The sequence below is a fragment of the Protopterus annectens genome, chromosome 17.part0 (genome assembly GCF_019279795.1).
Source record: "Protopterus annectens isolate FY-2018-M chromosome 17.part0, PAN1.0, whole genome shotgun sequence".
Classification (NCBI taxonomy): Eukaryota; Metazoa; Chordata; order Ceratodontiformes; family Protopteridae; genus Protopterus; species Protopterus annectens.
In genome coordinates this window covers 531,682,765-531,702,248 of record NC_056751.1, presented here as the reverse complement: position 1 = coordinate 531,702,248, position 19,484 = coordinate 531,682,765, and the positions used below count along the sequence as shown (strand labels likewise).

The following is a 19,484-nucleotide window of genomic DNA, read 5'->3' as shown; positions in this document are numbered from 1 at the left end:
CTGTGGTCTTACATTATTTGGCCCAAATCACGTTGTGGTTAAGTCTAAAATCTGTGCAACTTAAAGGTGTGGAATTTGCCCCCTTCACCTTACTTAGACATACACTAACTCCATGATCATGTGTCTGCTGGGAAAAAAAAGAGTAAAACCATAAAAAGGAAAAAAAAAATACTCTCACAACCAAGATCTGACTGATAATGTAATATATTAAAACTCCTTTTGGTTCCCCTGAGCTGACCATCAGTAGCTCCCAGTTTCTCTCATAGTCCATCAGGTCTGCCAGACTTACCTTATCTCTTCTGAGCTAAACCAGACCCATATCTAGGTTCAATGGGAGAGTCATGCAGCCCATGGCAACATCTCACTGCTTCAAAGGAGTGTTCTCCTTCATGTACAACCACCCTCCACCCCTGTGTATGCCCAGCAACACCCTGAGGTTGAGATGTGCAACAGGTGGCAGTGCTGAAGTGCCTCTCATTTCTGTAAGGGATTGACATCACAGCACTCCCAACCACCCTCAGGCAGCACCTTGCAGTTGTTTCCTAGGTCTCCATCAGGGAAGTCAAACCACAATGGTATGCCCACAGGGAATGCAACCCCCCCCACACACACACACACACAGGGGAGGCATGCCTATCTTCCATCAGACACCCAAGCTACTACTTGAAACATGGCTGACTGTACCAAAGTCTAGGCTTTATATGTCTACACCATGGTGCTGGCTAGGAACTGCAATCTTTGGAGTTAGGATCAGGAAAATTACTTTCTCCTAGTCTTCAATTTTGGAATTGTTAGAGCTCCTGCTCTTGGATCCTTCTTTTAGTCCAATGATAATCCTATCTTAGAACAACCTAAGAAAAATACATATACTAAAACATCTGTACTAATGCACATTCATGAAAAAAAAATACAAAAATGATGTAGGTAACCAAGTGTCTGAATGCAATATGAATTCACACAGTAAAGTTATTCCTTACCACGTCTACTGGTACCTGAGAACTGATTTTTTTACAGTCAAACTGCTAACTATTTTACAAACAATACAGATTATATTTTCTTATCTGCCTGCCTGAATGTATTTGTGATATATGGAAGGCCCTTATTATAAAGAAAATCAGGCAGATTACACACCTAACATAATCTTGCCTATGACACAGAACTTATGTTGTCTACAAAAGTAGGAAAGAACAACTCTCTTACCAGCTATAAATAAAAAGTAAGAGTGTGAAATGTCTACCTTCTTAAAAAGATGGGCCCACCCCTCACTCCCACAAAGAAACAGCAGCCAGAAATTATGTGCATTTCTAATCAGCCATGACTGTTGGTCAGCCACTGCCCTACCACACTTCTGGTGTGGTTGTTTATGTGGCAGTAAGAAGTGTGTTACAGCTCTGAAATCTGTCTGTAGTTTTTTGATGCAGTCCTGTGATGATCATCCTGTGTGGTAGCAGAAGGATCATTAATGCCTGCAAATTTCATACATTTGAACCTTGCTATATTATTACAGCAAGGCTCTTAAGTACAGACTTTGTTATAACAATGTTATTTTTTCTCAGTTTTATAATCAGCTACATACATTTCAAAGACTTAGAATCTGGTGTAACAATAGGATTTTTTTACTTATTTGAATTTGTTTTTAAGTTAATGCACCAATCCAGTGGCAATATAGTTTAGACATAGTCCAGGATACCAAGAACATTTATATTAAGTACACAGCATTGCATTCTTACAATATTACACAGGTCACTTTTGAGATCTTAATTATTCATACACATCAATGTTGTAGTTGGTCTTTCGGCATTTTCCCGGTAAGGGGTCACCACAGCGGAACTCTGGTCCGCTAATGATTGGCAGTAATTTTTTTACAAAACGCTGAGGTGCCAGCTCGATGCCCAACCTTCAATGAAGGCACACCCATTTACACATGCACGTCTTTCGAACACTACCCAACCGCGGGGAGGACATGCAGACTCCACATAGAAGGCACTCCCAAGCCAAGCCCAGAATCAAACGGGAGAACCTCTTGCTGTGAGGTAACAACGTTACCATCGTACCACCACTTTATATTCATACACATCAATAAAAATATAATTTCTGAGTAAACGTTATACTTCAAACTATTCTCTATATTGCAAATACTTTCTTTCATACACTGCATGTCACCTTGAAGATGTTGCACTCCTTGTTTCTGTTTCAATTTACCCTAACACTGAAAATATTCAATATATTTAGGTATGCAAAAGATTCATCTTCTCTTTTTATCAATCAAGTCACTATTTGCCAGCTGGGTAGGTGGGCTGGCCAAAAGAACCTTTTCAGCCAAACCTTAGATTAGAAGGTAAACAGGCAATGGATTACACTTGTATGTGCATGGTGAAGTTGATTAATACAGCAAGTATGGTTTACACAAACATAAGTATGTGTGTGTGTGTGTGTGTGTGTGTGTGTGTGTGCCTGGATATATACACACATACCTACATTTTACAAGGACTATAATGAGATTCAATCTACCATTGCGAATACAATCAAGGCTTAAAATAGCTCAGGACACTTATTACAGGAAGAAAATAACCAGATTTAAATGAAACTGCATTCTCTATCCTAGACCCTAAGCTATGGGACTCCATTCCTCCCTCAGAGACGTCCAAAAATTCTAACTTCAGACAACAGCTCAAGGAACATCACTTCTTCAACCAAAGTTTAGGTGCACTCACACATGTCATATTACATGAACCCTGCAGCTCTCTCACTCCCCTTTATCCCTGTCTCATCCTTCCTTATTTCATCTTGTCATCCCCTCACCTACTGCCTCGCTTTCATCCTACCGCCCCCTTCTCTTCACATCTTTCTCAGTTCCTCTCCTTTCTCCTCTTCTTCCCTCTGCATGCCTATCCCAACATTGTTCTGTCTTCCTTCCATTGTATCTTTTCCTGCAACATTCACACTTGCCTCTTCTAATATCTTCATAGCTCTCTATATAAAGATATGTTGCTACCCCTGCAGTATAAGCCATATCGGTCATTATGGCTACATCTTATCCAAAAATCTCTGCTAAACATAATTTCATTGTGAACTGTTTCCTGAACTGAATGGTGTAGTGTACTCTTGCGTCTTAATATGTATACCTTGTATATGTACACATCTTTTGTTCATTTCTAATGTGATCCCTGGCTGTGCCTGCGAATGGTGCATTGAGATCAGTGCACTACCCCAATAAACAAACATACATATTTATGTATATAAATAAAATGACTGCCTAAGTCATGACCTTCAATGGTGATATACCAGATGAAGTTTTAAACTGTGCCTACTTCTAAGTGTATGTCTCACTACACTGCATCTAGTGAGGTGAGCAAAGTACGTAGTCTTCCTCTGTCCTTCCAAATCTCTAACTATATTACAACTGAAATGGGTTGTGAAGAATGCAGACCACAAAGACCAGCACATTTTGTTTAAAACAAAAACATATATTAGTTATACATACATACACAAATAAACAAAGTTAAGCCCTGTATCTATAGTTTTCTGTGAAAACTATAACTAATGTGGAAGAATACCCACTTTCAACTATTCTGTGGTCATCACAGACAAGTGTTTAATAAGCAGGCATCATCACTTCCACTCATACCTCTCCACTGTCCAGATTTTCACAGAATGTCCAGTTTTTTTTTTTTTTGCCTCATATTTTTGGGCTGTTCCTCTTAAAATTACTAATTTTCTGACAAGTCCTTGAGGACTGAAGTCACTAAATGATGACATATACTTGAGTTTCAGACATTGCTTCCTTCAGAAAATGCATGTTAATGCAAAACCTGTTATTCTAGCAACCTTCTAGTCCATAACAGCAATATGTCCCTGATTTGGGGCTTTTTGCCCCCCCAACAACTTTTGTTTTTGTCCAGATTTTTTGAACTTACAAGTTGAGAGATACGTTTCCACTGTAACCCTCAACTGTACTTTATTACGAGGAACGTTTCTAATTTTGAGTTCACTGAAAAGTGCTTATATTAACCATCCTGTGGATATCAGCTTCCTAGCTAACGATATTAAGCGTTCCATATTTTGGAACTGGAAGGTTGAGAGGCAGACTATGGCTCAAGTTCCTTTCCTCCCTGATGTTAGCTTAACAGTGTATGACTTCCTAAATTAAACGCACATAATTATCATTAGAAAGGAAGTAAAAGACCGCGCAAAAACTGAGCGCACTCTACAGGCAGAAGGTAGATAATACTTTCAGATGTTAATAAAGCGATGACAATCAGATCTCCCAGGGCATAGGCGACATAAACATTGATAAGAAAGCACACACCACCGCTTGCAGCGCTAACTCACCTGCTTCCGAACTGCAACCCAAAGGCCCGTCTCGCGCTGCACCTTCTCATCTGTCCAAACATGGGCACCATCACTCTACCACCTGGCACATGCTACTCTCACACACTGCAGGCGCTGACAGTGCGCCACGTGGAATGGTTCGCAACGTAGCTCGTAGTTATGCTCCGTGCGAGCTAGCCCCACCCGGCAGCACTTTATTCATAACTAGCGGTGCGTTTCATTTATTTATTCATGTTGGTAGGGGCTGCAACAAAAACAATGCTGGAGGCAGCTGCAAGTTGGTTATCGAATGTTTTCCTGAGATGGACACACTACAACATTGTTTTTCTTCTTTTGTTGGCCAACTAAATGGTATTTTAATACTACTTTTACAATAAGAAAAATGGGGGCGCAACTCAGAGCCGGGAAGTGCAGACATTGCTCCGATGAGAAACCTCTGATCCGACACACCCACTTCTTTATTGACTGTACTTTAAGAAACAGGAATAAATGCGGATTACATTAAAAGAGGTATTAAGAGAGATACAATGCAAGCAGTACCATTAAAGTGATAATAAAAGTAAGATATTTAAAGCATTATATTTTCTGACTGGGTTCAAAGCGTGGGAGACAGCTTACAAGGTGACTATTTAACACTATACACCGTTTTTTCAAAGGTTTAAGAAATGCCAGGTTATTATTATACATAATACTGTGTTTGTTTAAGAGGAGCTGGGATCTGTGTATAAACACACGAGTGCCACGCAACCTTCTTTCTTGCTGTAGCATCTTGGGAATTCTGTATTCTTAGGGGAGGTCCAAATGGTTTATTGAGAAGTATAGCTGTTCGTATCCATTAGGGTTACCACCTATCCCACTTTGTGAGGGACAGTCCCTCTTTGGGCAGTTGTGTCCTGCAAAAAATTGTAAAAATGGCAAATGTCCTGAGATTTTAGGACAACATTGCTTCCTATATTTTATGTAATAGTTGCATAAAACAGTTATTCTGTATCTGAAACACCTAAATGTTATAAGAAACAGGATAAGCAACTAAAATGCTACAATAATAAGTTTTTATTTAGGCAAAAAAGTGAAGTTCTGTCCTTTGTACTTGCCGTGGGTATGTTTCGGCCTCCAAAGTCTGATGTTTGTACCAGAAATGTCCCACTTTGGGCATATAAAAAGGTAGCAGCCCTAGTATCCATAGCTCCCAGTCTCTTACATCTAGAATCAGGGACAAATCCAGAAATAATCTGACCTTTTCTATAATATTTTTGCTACTAAATTGAGAATTTGAAGAATAACAGACTGTGAATTGACATTTTCTGAACTAAACGAGTCTATAAGTCTATAACTGATTATTGTCATTATTTATTAACTGTAATCCACCACCCTTTCTCCTCAAATCACCTATTTAAGAAGGAATTAGAAGTATACCGCTCAACTGAACAGATATTTGCAGAATGTCCAGATTTTAATTTTTGCCTCCTAGTTTTGGCCCGTTTTTGTTAAAATTGTGGTTTTCTGGCAAATCACTGAGAACTGAAGTCAGGAAATAATATCAGACATTTGAGTTTCAGACTTCACACCCTTCAGAAAAGTCATGCTATGCAAAAGCTGTTATTCTATCATTTTTTAAAGTTTGTAAGAGCTACTCCATTAATTGTGGCTTTGTCCAAATTTCTTGCTGTAAGAGGTTGAAAGCTATGATTAGAAGGAACAGAGCAAAATCTGAGACAAAAACACTGAAGTTTGTTTTGAAGTTTCTGAAGTGATACAGTCCCTTGGGAGCATAGCTCTCGACTGTTTAGATTTTCACAGGATGTCCGGATTTTTGCACATATCTTTGACCTCCATAGAATTTGTAGTTTTCTGGCAAACTGCTGAGGATTGAAGTCACTAAATCATGACCTGCGTTTGAGTTTCAGACTTCCTATCCATCAGAAAAATGCATGCTAACACAAATACTATTATTCTAGCAAATTTCGAAGTTTGTAAGAGCAATATTCAAAACCTGTTCCTATTTTTGGGCCTTTGTCCCCAATTATTTTAGGCTTTGTCCAGATTTATTGCACAAAGAAGTTGAGATGTATGCTTGGGAGATGTTATGGAAGCTGCAGTGTGTGGTCTTAGTTTGGAGTTTGGTAACAAGTGGCAGAAGGAGTCTGGTTGCATGAATGTTATGAGTTTAAAAAGGAGAAAGGCTAAGAATATACTGACTTATGCCATAAAGAAACTTATCTAAGTCAAAAAAATCTATACTTGGCATCTGATGTAACATGAATTATTAACAAGATTCTTGTTAACATAGTCACATCTTCTTTTATTTTCCTCCTGTTGAGGTTTATATAAGTGCCAACATTCTTTAATTTCTTAACTCAATCACTCACAAAAATAAATGTATTACAACAAATACCTTTAAAAGATTCAAAAGTTTTAATGAGTAATCCAAGATGCAAGACAACAGTAATAGACGCAGCAACATCTTGCATAGCTCAGTATCTTAAAAAATTGGAGTAAACAGTGCAGCAACAAGAAAAGATAACTTAGGTGGTAAGTCGGACTCAGAGTAGACTGAAACTGATACTAAATGCAAGTCCGTTACAGCAGTCCTTACTCTGAACAATATATCCCAGTAAGTCTGTTCCCTGAATACCATTATACACTTACTAACCACCAAATACTAAAGATACCCCACTTACTGTTTGTGACAGAAAAATAATTTAGTTAACGCATAAGTGCAGTCTGGCTTCTTAAAGCTGTAGCATAATTGAAAAGGAACCAGACTGAAACTGATAATAAATGAAAGTTCATTATAGCAATCTTTACTCTGAATAGTATGTACCAGCTAAAACTAATTACTGAATTCCATTCTACAGTTACCAACAACCAAATACTCAAGATACTGTATTACCTGTGTGTAACAGAAAAATCATTTAGTTAACATGTCAAGTGCATCCAGGCTTCTTAAAGCTGTAGCATAATTGAAATGGGCACAGATTTGCAAATGACCACACATTACAAATTATACTCCAATGCAAATATAAAAAAAGAGAAGTACAGACTGTATGCTACGGCAAAAGCAATAAACATCTTGCCTGTCCACATTAAGCTGGCCATAGATTGCCTAAGTCAGATTCATCTGCTTTCAATTATTTTTCTTCTTCTTGACTAAGGGCAGAAGAGTTTTATCTGAATCTGACAGACTCTCTGCCTCCCCAGCAATTCACTGTATCATCCACATCCCTAGCAAATACAAATAAAATGAAATCCATAATCAGATTATTTTATACATGTTGGGATACTTATCCAAGCTCTTTCTTAAAACATTTATGCCACTTTATTAACCTCTTAACTTGTACTGACTGTTAGAAGAAAAGAAACCCAAGACATAATAAGAGGCCTTAACTGAAATAAATAAATACATAAATAACAGAAGCTAGGAAGAAGAGGGGTTGCCATGCAATGCAGTACATTACCTGTGAGGGGCAAGAGGAAAATACAGATGCAAAGACTGGAGAAGGACCTCAGCAACACAGAAAATTTATACAGGAGGAAAACAATGGTGGTTGGACACTGTATCATCCACCATACTTGGAAAACACACATTACAAAAGAAAAAGAAACAGAATGAAACATTGGAGCAGGCAAAAAAAAATCAAGACTATTCTTCTGCAAGACTTTGGCTTCCAGGAGGCTGTCTGAAGTATTCCAGCATGTAAATCTAGAAAGGTGAACAAACGGAGTAAAAAAAGTATACTAGGCATATTTCATGTAGCTACTACAGGGAGGACATTTAAATGCTAAGCTGCTAATTAGTTTTATCCTGTTGTTCTAAACTTAATTGCCATAGTGTCTATTTGCCTACTGTGTGATTTTAAGCAAGACATTTAACCATAGGTTCATAGGTTCATGGGAATCTGCTAGGCTAACGACTTAAGACCCTTACAAGCCTAGACAATACAACGTGATTTTACTCAATATATGGACCCCAGGGGCAAGAGGATGGCATCAATTTGTGCCTGTGCCTTGAGTGTCTTACAGATTACCCCCGTCCATAAGGGACAAAGGTACTACTCCAGGTGGGAATTTGCAATTCCCCATTCATTGATCCAAATCATTGATCCAAACTGCATTTGAAGAGGGCCAAGGAAGGGCTCTGCTTAATGTGAATAAGAAGCCTGTTCCAAAAAAGGGGTAATCTCTGAGACACATCTGCATTTCCAGCATGTTTTGTGTGAGGCGCTGATGAAGTTTAGATCCCTAGACTGGGTGATCCTCATGCTGTTTGAGTTGAGGATGTGTAGCAGCTCTGTCAGGGCTGGATTTGTGAGTGCCTTGTAGGTCAGGCATAGGTCACACCTTAATAGCTGGTAGGAGACAGATTAAAGGGATAGGGCTTTTACTCTAGCCATATAAGACATGTTGTTTAAACTCTGTATTTTCTTGTGAGGAACATCTGAGGTCACTTCAGCTCTTGCACGTGCCTAGTTAAGTACATGCCAAATGGTGCATTATACTCAATTATTGATCTAATAAGGGCTGAGTATAGCAGAACTATAATTTCCTTAAATCTGGATGCCATACCTTTACTTATAAGTTGTGCCACATAAAAGGACTTCCACACCACTGTGGATGCATGCTAGTCAAAGTTCAGGCCACTATCTATCTGTTTAGCTAGATCCCTCACCTCTGAGTCTACTCTTAGGATTGAACTGTTGATGTTGCAATTTGCAAGGGTATTTGACTTCCCAACAGGTATATTAATGCATTTTTTTGCATTTAGTTATAGGCCATGGTTCTGGCACTATTCATTTGTCTGATCTAGACCATCCTGAGATATGTCTACATCATTGGGGGATTCAATGATTGCCTCTAGCTTGCAGTCATTGGCAAACTTTTGTCTTCTAGAGACCTTTCACATTGGCCTTGACTTCAGAGAAGTATATTCCAAACAGGAGTGGTCCCAGCACTGAGCCCTGTGGCACAACACTAGTAACTGGCCTCTTGCTGAATCTGGATTCACCCACTTTAAACACATGTATCCTGTCCATGAACCAATTGCCTATCCATCTGGTGACATAGGGATTCATGCCCAGTTTTATGAGTTTATTTATAATACCTGAGTTTGGAAATGTGTCAGCTACCTTGGCCAAATTGAGATAGGTGGTATGTACTTTCTTACCCTCATCCATGGCCTTAGTGGCTTTCTCAAAGAAATCCACCAAATTCAAAAGGCATGACTGCTCTTGCTAAAACCGAATTGGGTTGAGTCCAGTGTTTGGATGTTTGTTACATTATTCATAAGGTCCATGATTATTCTTCGCATGGCCTTACATATAAGACTAGTCAGACTTATGCGTCTGTAATTTCATGGATCAGTAGATGGTTCCCCTTTACGCAGAGGGATGACTGTTGTCCTCCACTCTATCGGGACAAAGTCAGTCTGGACACTGAGGTTAAATAGAGATCCTAATGGGCCTGATAAGTCCTGAGTTAAGCTATTTAAGAGACAACCTGGTATATCATCAGGCCATAATGAAGCCATGTTTTTAGCTTTAGAGAGCATGGTGGCAACCTGTTTTCTTTGATGATAATTGGTGGTGGAGTGGTGGAGGGTATTTCTTGGGGGAGAACTAAGGGTGATGGGATGGTGAAATCTGAGCTGAATTTGTCAAGCAGAAAAGTTGCTGCATCTTCTAGCTGAGTATAGGTGATGCCATCAACAACTAATTCTGCACATTGCTGGGTGTTGCCCTTAAGATTGTGAACAAAACTGAACAATGCTTTGTGGTTATTTTTAGCTTTAGAGGATTTTTTTACCTCAAAGTCTGCTTTATGAGACTTGACTAGTTCTCTGATTCACTTGTTCAGACTAATGAGGCACTTTTTGCACTGTTGTGCACATTCCCTCTTACTTCACAATAGGATTTTCTTTTTTTTTGTTGTATAACCTATTAATTCCAGGGGTTCACCAGGTTGGCTTGTTTTGTGGCTTGATCTAGGTTTATTTTGGTCTGGCACTGCCATTTCTGTGCAGTTGTTTATATGGTTAAACAGGGTTTTATGTATGCCTCTGCATAGGTTTTTGTGTTTTTTGGATTTGGGGGAGACTGAGAACTAGCCATGCCATTCCTTAATAGGGGTTCATTTACCTTAGAGAAATTCTTAAAGTTTTTGGGGTTAAGTGGGAGGACTAGTTTTACCTTTATTTCAAAGGATACTGCTTTGAGATCTGATCTTACCAGTAAGAACATCACACTGAAGAGAAGTACAGCACTCTCCCATATTTGTGAGTACCAGATCTAAGATGTTTGTTCCCCTAGAACAAGTGAAAACTAGCTGCTCCAGGGCATTTGAATTTACAAAGTCAAGAAATCTTTGGGCTGGCATGCTAACAGTTGTGCATGCCTCCCAATTAATGGAGGGGTAGTTAAAATCATTCATAAGTATGGTAATGGGCTGGATGGTGAGTGATTCTTTTAACTTCAGGTATGATGTATGGATTTCCTGGTTCATGGTGGGGGACCTGTAGCTAGCAAGAATATGGCACTGAATTTTCTCATGGTTAGTTGGACATGGAGCAGCTCAAACATGTCATATTGTTTAACCAGTCTTGAGGTGTGCTTATACTTTATGGAGATAGATACACCTCTGCCATTTGCTCTTTTGTGTTCTGTGCATGGTTAGAATGTATAAAAAGCATTATAGCCACACACTGCAGTTGAGCTTTCCATGGATTTGAACCATGTTTCGGTAACTGCACAGATGTCAGCATTTTACAGGATAAGCTTTGCTTCCAGATAATGCAGTTTCTCGTTGAGACTCCTAACAATGAGCAGTAACACCTTTAGCTTATCCTGAGCAGCTTTTGTTATGTTGGAAGTTTTGTCTGTTCGACAATGCCTAAAAAATGCACTACAGGGGTGGAAAATGTATTTGGTCAGTATCTGAAAGCCTAGAGGTGACAGGTAAAGACCATCCCTGGAAAAGCCACATGGCCTGTCAACCATGTCCTTCCAGCTGACAAGTATTAGACCCATTTGTAATGACATCAGTAGCTAAGCCAATTGTTTAAGTCAATCATTTTCTGCTGGTATTGTGGCATCATCCTTGGAGATGGTAGGATACTGGTCAATGCCAGGCTCGCACCTGCTGATATTGTGGCATCATCCTTGGAGATGGTAGGATGATTCTCAATGCCAGGCTTGCACCTGCTGGTATTATGGCATCATCCTTGGAGATGGTAGGATGCTGTTCAATGCTAGGCTTGCACCTGCTGGTATTGTGGCATCATCCTTAGATATGGTAGGATGCTGCTCAATGCTAGGCTCACACCTGCTGGTATTGTGGCATCATCCTTGGAGATGGTAGGATGCTGCTCAATGCTAGGCTTGCACCTGCTGGTATTGTGGCATCATCCTTGGATATGATAGGATGCTGCTCAATGCTAGGCTCACACCTGATGGTATTGTGGCATCATCCTTGGAGATGGTAGGATGCTGCTCAATGCTAGGCTTCCACCTGCTGGTATTGTGGCATCATCCATGGAAATGGTAGGATGCTGCTCAATGCTAGGCTCTCACCTGCTGGTATTGTGGCATCATCCTTGGAGATGGTAGGATGCTGCTCAATGCTAGGCTCGCACCTGTTGGTATTGTGGAATCATCCTTGGAGATGGTAGGATGCTGCTCAATGCTAGGCTCGCACCTGTTGGTATTGAGGCATCATCCTTGGAGATGGTAGGATGCTGCTCAATGCTAGGCTCGCACCTGCTGGTATTGTGGCATCATCCTTGGAGATGGTAGGATGCTGCTCAATACTAGGCTCATACCTCCCTGTGACACATATTCTAAGAGCTTCATCGTGTCCCTTTTTATATAGTCCAAGGAGGTACATCTCAGGTCATTCACACCCACATGGGCTATGACTGAGCAATACTGGCACTTAGGAGTAAGTGACCTGAGTACTTGCATGGTCTGGAGGATCTGATCCCTGACAGGCAACTAACTGTAACCTTACAAAACCACAGAACAAGAAAAATATATATCCACAACAAAACCAGCGATATAAGAAATGTAGAAAATGACCAAAAACTTCACAGTGAATAAAAATCCACACAGCAAATTTATTACAATCCAAAATACTCTAGTGCCTCGGCTAAACAGCCTTCTCTCACAGTGGAGTCTCCTATGACCAAAATATTGGGTTGTGGAGTGTTTTGCCTTATTGGCATGATTGTTGAGACACAAGATGTGGCTTTATGTGTTGTGATGGGAAGTGCCCTGTTTGTGTGCAGGCAAAGTTTCTGAGGACTGTGCCTGAGAGGCCTTTGAGTTTTGGGTAAGTTACATGTGAGCACGTCTGCATATGTGGGTCTTTGTCACAGGCACATTTACCAAATGAGTGTATCTGGTTTACCAAAATGCAAGGAAATAAAGTATGAGAAAAGAAAGAACAATGAGCACAATACTAGGGTGGGATGGAGGTCTTAGAAACATAGAGGTAAAGTCACCCCCGGCCAGCACTAATCAGGCCACTGTATACTTTCAGCGGAGAAAAATGAAAGCAACAAGTCAAGGAAATGGGACTACAGAAAGGGAAACTATATTAAGCTAAGAAAACAATGCAATTCTGAAATGGGGAAAATAGATAGTTGGTGGGATCAGACAACTTTGTTAACGATTTCTTGCTTGCCTTATCCTCATGTCTGCACTCCTCTTCTTTCATTCTTTTTTTATTTCTTTTGTAATGCCAATTGCATTTTCTGGCTGAAACATATTGGTCTCTCTATTCTTTCAATTTTACTGTTTCTGCTTCCATTACTGTTGTTAACATTTGTTTGATTTGACAAATAGAATAATAATCACTTAGAGGAAAATACATTCAGGACGGTAAAAAAAGAAACTGGAAGAATGCAGAAACTGGTAAAAAAGTGGGTTATAAAGACTCAGGTAAAGCTGAGAAATGAACACTTGGATGAAGATAAAAAAGGAAAGAACACCATACAATCTGAGGATGTGAGTTCTGAAATGTGTATCATGTCATCAGTAGTCTGTATGAACTGCAAATGCTAAAAGTGCTGATGAAGCTGGCACTTGCAGTGTGTGTTCACCTCAATTATCTTATCCATCCTGAATATCAAAAAATACAGAAATGATTCTAAATAAAGTGTTTTATCTTTCCTTTGAGAAATGATGCAATTGCACCCAGCAGAAAATCTCTGCCTTCATGACAATTTGTCTGAAAACTAAACATCATACATCCAGAAATTCAATGTGTTCCTCCTGATTTTTTTTTTTCTGGCTGTGAGTAGAATATCCTATCACAAGAGAAGGAGTTCTGAAAAATGATAGTACAAATCATTTTTAGAGGAAGAAATAGAGAATATTGCAGTGATGAGACAATATTTACAGAGTTACTGTGGACCGAGAATGAGTCTGTCAAATATTCACATTTTGTTCTTTATGAAGCATGATATCCCATTGAGTCTTTTGATGCTTAAGTTACTAAAATAAAGAATCAAACCAACAATCATAAATCTGAGAAATACAAAAATTATTAGTTCAAGGCAGACTCATCTGTGGTATCAGAAAATATCAGGAAAGGGGCAGACTTCTGAATTTGAAAGACTAAAATTACTGTCATACTTAAAAGAGCTCCCAGAAAAGTTTGAAATATCTAATGTTTCATTCAAAATGGAAGAATCATAAATTGGTGAAAGTTCTAGTCATGTTGTTGTTAACTCCACATTAAGAAAAATGTGTTGTTAATATGTATTGCATGAGCTGTAGTTATAAGGATGATGAAATTAAAACACACTTAATTAATTATATATTAAAAAAAAAAAATCAAATGTTTATAAATGAAAAAAATCTTCAATTAAATAGCATGCATGTCTTGGAGCAGAGTTATGACAGTGACTTGTATATAGGAATGGTTTGTACTGAGAATTTTTATTTACTAGTTTGAGTCATTTACAAGGAGTTCAATGTGAAATCAAACCCATCTTTCATGCTGTCAGTGGTGTTTGTCCCAAGGAAAATTCCAGTATTCCTGAGGAATAGAACTAATAACATTGCAAATGGTTGGGGACCTCCAAGAAACAGTGCAGGGATATATACCAGACAAAGTACATATAAAGGATTAAAGGCTTTAAATATGGAAACAATGGTTAAAGCAATGCATGACTGGATTACTCAGTTAAACAGTGATTTGGCTACTGCAACTCAGAAGTTAATTTGTAAGTTAAGTTACTGCAGTGTGCTATCAAATCTAGGGATTTAGAATTCTTGCATAGAAGTGTCTAATAAAGTATTTTTGTACTCCACAAAAGCTGAGGAAGCTGTATCCAACTGCAGAGTCTCCCTGATACCTGTGTGAAGAAATAGTATTTGTTTCATGGCAGCACATTTTGGTCATGATCCAATTTAAATGCTTTTAAAATTAATATGGAAAATTGTTTGATAGAAGTATTGAGGAGAGAAGTAAAATTTACTAAAATGGTAATGTTGTTGGGATATGGTAAAGTGTACTACATCAGACTGTGCAGTAATACTCTTGTTGATGTTGGAATTTAGCAAAGCTATTACAAAGGAATCAAAGTCAATAGTATCTCCAACAGTAACTTATGTAATAGAAATTATGGATGAACTGGAGTTAAGACACTGCTCTATTAAAAAGAGCTTCATGAGAGACATATCCAGCCAGGAGACTCCCATGGCGAATGCACAATGATACAATTGATTACTAGTATTAATAGATTGCTATCAAGATGTTAAAGTATGAAATAATTATGAATTACTGATGGTCATCTTTGAATCGGTTGGCTAACTAGATTAACTTGAATGGTTTGAAACATGAAAAGAATGTATAATTTCTTTTGTCCTCTTGTAACTTTATAATACTGTCCCTCTTTGAAATCTAAAAAAAATATTTTTATAGGACCCTTGAAAATATATTTATGGTATGTATATTGTATCATCTGAGATATGTACTGTGTGAATATTTAGATAATACAGTGTCAAATATGAATGTACCTGATAAAATCAGCATCTGTATTATATTATGTATCAAGCTGATTTTAAATTAGTGTTATACTGTAGTTAAATGTATTATTATTACTGAAACAGTAAATTATGATATAGGTATTCTGTGCTCCTGTAAACGTTATGTGGAAATGTGTATTTTTAGATTGTTACTCGTTGAAATAAAGATTAACTTATTTCGCAGAAAAACATCTAATAGCCAATGCCAAGATGACATTTTCACCGCAACAACCTGATTATCCATATGCTGATAGAAATAGATTAATGAGTAATAAAGGGGCTGTGGGCAATTCAGATGGTCAACAAGTTAATGCAGGTGACTGTAAAAAGTACCTTAAAGCTTCATGGCAGTTCTGCAATTCTAAAAAAAGCTTGTCCTTCATTTATATTATTTTTTTCTAGATGTAAATAGAAGACCTCAAGCCTAGTTTAAATCTTGGGCATATGATATTCTTTATGAAGGTAACACAATCCATCACAACAGGGTTTTATTAATTTCTGCAGCCTGGGACTTTAATTCAGTGCAATGTCTTGGCTATTAGGTCAGAATGTTAATGCCTTACTGAAGTACTCAAGCTTCTGTGAGTTCTGCCTTGGGATTGTGGAAAAGCATCTGTTTAGAAAATGTTCTATATGCATTTGTTTCCTTGCCACTTAGGTACTGAACCTCTATTCCACATATTAACTCCTGCAAACATTATAATGAGGCAGGATGACATTCACTGCATTTAGTTTTATAGTCCATATGGAAATAATTTATACTGATTTCAAAGCTTTATCATCCAAATGCAATTACAAAGCAGACAATATGTTTCAGTCACTGATTCCAGCCTAGTATTACGTGCATGAGCTGCGTTTACAGTACTTTGACCAGGCAGAACTTGATGTTAGTTGTGGATTTCAGGTTATAAAGCTATGCAATCACAGATGCCTACCAAAAGGGTCAACTCAATTTTAGATACCGAGTGTGGAAGCAATAAATTATACAGCTGTCTAGTGTGTGTGTGTGTGTGTGTGTGTGTGTGTGTGTGTGTGTGTGTGTGTGTATATGTACATAAACACATCTATATTTATATCTATATCTATATATATGTATAGAAATGTTTATGTACATATTGTGTGTTACTAGCAAGTTGCATACACCTTTCCTAAATAAAACACAAGCACAACACTACAGCTATTCCCTTTTCCCTCACCTTTACTCTAACCCTAGCCTGCAAACACTCATACACTCACACTTCCAGCCCAAAGACTGAAACTCTCCTAATATCTGAAAGTTTCTGCATTAACAAACATACTCACTTAGAGTAACTCCATACACACACCATATACACATACATCCTTTCACATTTTTAAGTGTAATAAACTCAGGAATTGATACAGAATACTGCTGATACGAAAGGAATGGCACTTCACTTTCATAGCACAGGAGCAGCTGACAAGGAAAACTGCTGTCAAATATATGAATGTATATATCCATGGCTTTATATATATTTATATAAATATATGTATGTATGTATGTATGTATATATATATATATATATATATATATATATATATATATATATATATATATATATACTCATCCTTCTCTGACTGTATTAACAAAAATCACAATAATAACACTCTTTCCTCAGCCCTCTTTATTGATCTCTCTAAAGCCTTCGATATGGTTAACGACCAGCTACTCATAAGCATACTCAAAAACCGGTCACTAGATGCACTGGCGATACAATGGTTCCAATCCTACCTAAACAATCGACAGCAGGCTGTACTATGGGAGAACAATTTATCTACCCACCTCCCCACTGCCCTTGGTGTCCCTCAAGGCTCCATATTAGGCCCTCTCCTATTTTCTATTTTTATTAATGAACTACATTCTGTAATACCTCAGGCTACCTGTATTTAATACGCAGATGATTCCACGTTAATATGCTCAGCCACTTCTCCATCTGACCTACAGACCCTAACCCAAAATGTGTTTAATACAGTCGAGAAATGACTTCTGCACCTTTGTTTCATCTTGAACCCCCCCCAAAAAAACTCGTACTATTCACTCCCACCCGTAGGGCCTCCCCACTTAACTTTACTGTTATATCAAACAATCGTACTGTCATGTCTCCTAATCCCACTACAAAACTTCTAGGGGTACTAATTGATAACAACCTTAACTTTGATACTCATATTAATAGTACTATAAAAACAGTCAACTAAAAACTAGGCTCCCTCTATAGGATCAAACCCTTTCTGACTCCATTAGCCAGGGCTACTATTGCCCATACCCACTTATTCTCTGCTCTCCTCTATGCCTCCCCTATATATACTAATCTGTGTAAAAACAACCTGAACAAGCTGGCTATCTCCTACAACAATATTGCCACTGGCTCTGCTTTCAGAACCCATCATTGTCATATTCTTGAACAACTAGGATGGCTAGAGTTGCCAAATCTACTATTATTTAACCAATTAATAGTTGCCCACGAGATCCTGTATCAACCTACTAACACCCCAATACTTACCAACCTTATCACCCCCTATCATAACCTTAAGACCCTATGCTCGTCAAATAAACTACTTGTACAAATAGGTAAAACCAACAATATGGCTGGTGACTCTTTGTTCTCTAATACCGTGGGCAAAACCTGGAACTCACTCCCCAGTGACCTGACCTCTCTTTCCTCAATAACACTATTCAAAAACAAACTGAAACTATACCTTAAAACACATTGGTTGTGCCCTTGTGCTAACCCTGACTAACTACCTCCTTTATCTTTGGGTACTTATCACTATGCCTGTATAAACTAGTTGCTTTTCTGTTAACCATAAAGAGAGTTTGCTTTTGTATATTAATCTAATGTCATTATAAATATCTTCTTATAACTATCCATATATATGTATATAGATTCTGTAAGCAGTAATGTAAGGAAATGTAAAGAATTGCTAAAATCTGTAATGTACCTACATCTGTACAAACTGTCATATAATATAAATAATACAGTGTTTTGTGGAGCTTTTCTCCCCAGGCCTGTACTGAAAATGGACATACATCCAGCTGGACTAGCCCTGTCACCCCTGGGCTTTCGGATATTGGCAAAGGCTCTTGCTACCCCCATAGTGCCTTTTTTAGGCAAGGCTCAAAAGACAAACCCACCTCCATAGGTATCACAAGGGATAAGAAACTAAGAGTAATGCTACTCCATGCCAGAAGTCTAAACATCAAGATGCATGCACTCAAAACTCTCCCTAGCATGGAGAACATCGATATCTGTGCAGTAACAGAAACCTGGTTCAAGGCTCCCGAGAGCACCCCAGAACTACCAGGTTATACCTCATACCATGCTTTTTGGCCCCAAAACTTGGACTGAACCACAAAAGGAGGGGGAGTATCAATATTCGTCAAAGATACCCACACTTCCAGGTTGGTGGCACAGTACAAAGCATCAGAGACTATCCATGTGCAACTAACAGTGGGTAAAACTGCCTTCCAGTTTATGGCCTGCTACAGACCACCCTCCCAAACCCAGGAACCCCACTCGGCCTTCCTGAGAACACTGGAAAATATGAAGGTCTCTCCAAACACCATTATATTAGGCGACTTCAACTACCCAAACATAGACTGGGAGCATTACTCTAGCTCCAACATCCTAGCCCAAAGGTTCCTAGAATTTATAAACTCAAATGCTATGGAACAACTTGTTACCACTCCCACAAGATGGGAAAACAAACTGGACCCGATCATCACCAACATGGGGACTCTATGCTCCAGACCAGAAGTGTATCCCTCACTGGTAAGATCAGACCATAAACTAATCTCACTGGATATTCACATCCTGACTCCATCCCCTGCCCTGAAAACCACAGTGAAAAACTTCTCTAAAGCAAATTTCACACTCCTCAAAACCGAGGTGGAATCCTTCAAAGCCCCTGGGCCTGTGGAAAATACGGCCCAGACCGCAGAATCCTTTATAAACACATTCTATGAACACCTTCAGGAATGCAAGGATCATGCAATACCAAATAAAACCAAGACCCAATCCTCCAAAGGCAGACGTCCTGTCTGGTGGACCCCAGCCATAAACAATCTATACAATAGAAGGAGGAAGCTACTACATGATGGAGCAAAAT

At 38.6% G+C, this 19,484-nt stretch overlaps 1 protein-coding gene across 2 annotated transcripts in view; it reads right to left on the bottom strand.

The window, feature by feature from the left end:
• The window catches only part of LOC122791582 (sodium-dependent neutral amino acid transporter B(0)AT2-like), a 734,235-nt gene extending 729,789 nt beyond the window's left edge, over positions 1-4,446 (bottom strand). For both annotated transcript variants that reach the window (XM_044059347.1, XM_044059350.1), the window contains exon 1: positions 4,333-4,446. The gene's annotated coding sequence lies outside the window, so the exon portion shown is untranslated. The remainder of the gene's footprint in view (positions 1-4,332) is intronic.
• Between the last annotated feature and the right edge of the window lie 15,038 nt (positions 4,447-19,484).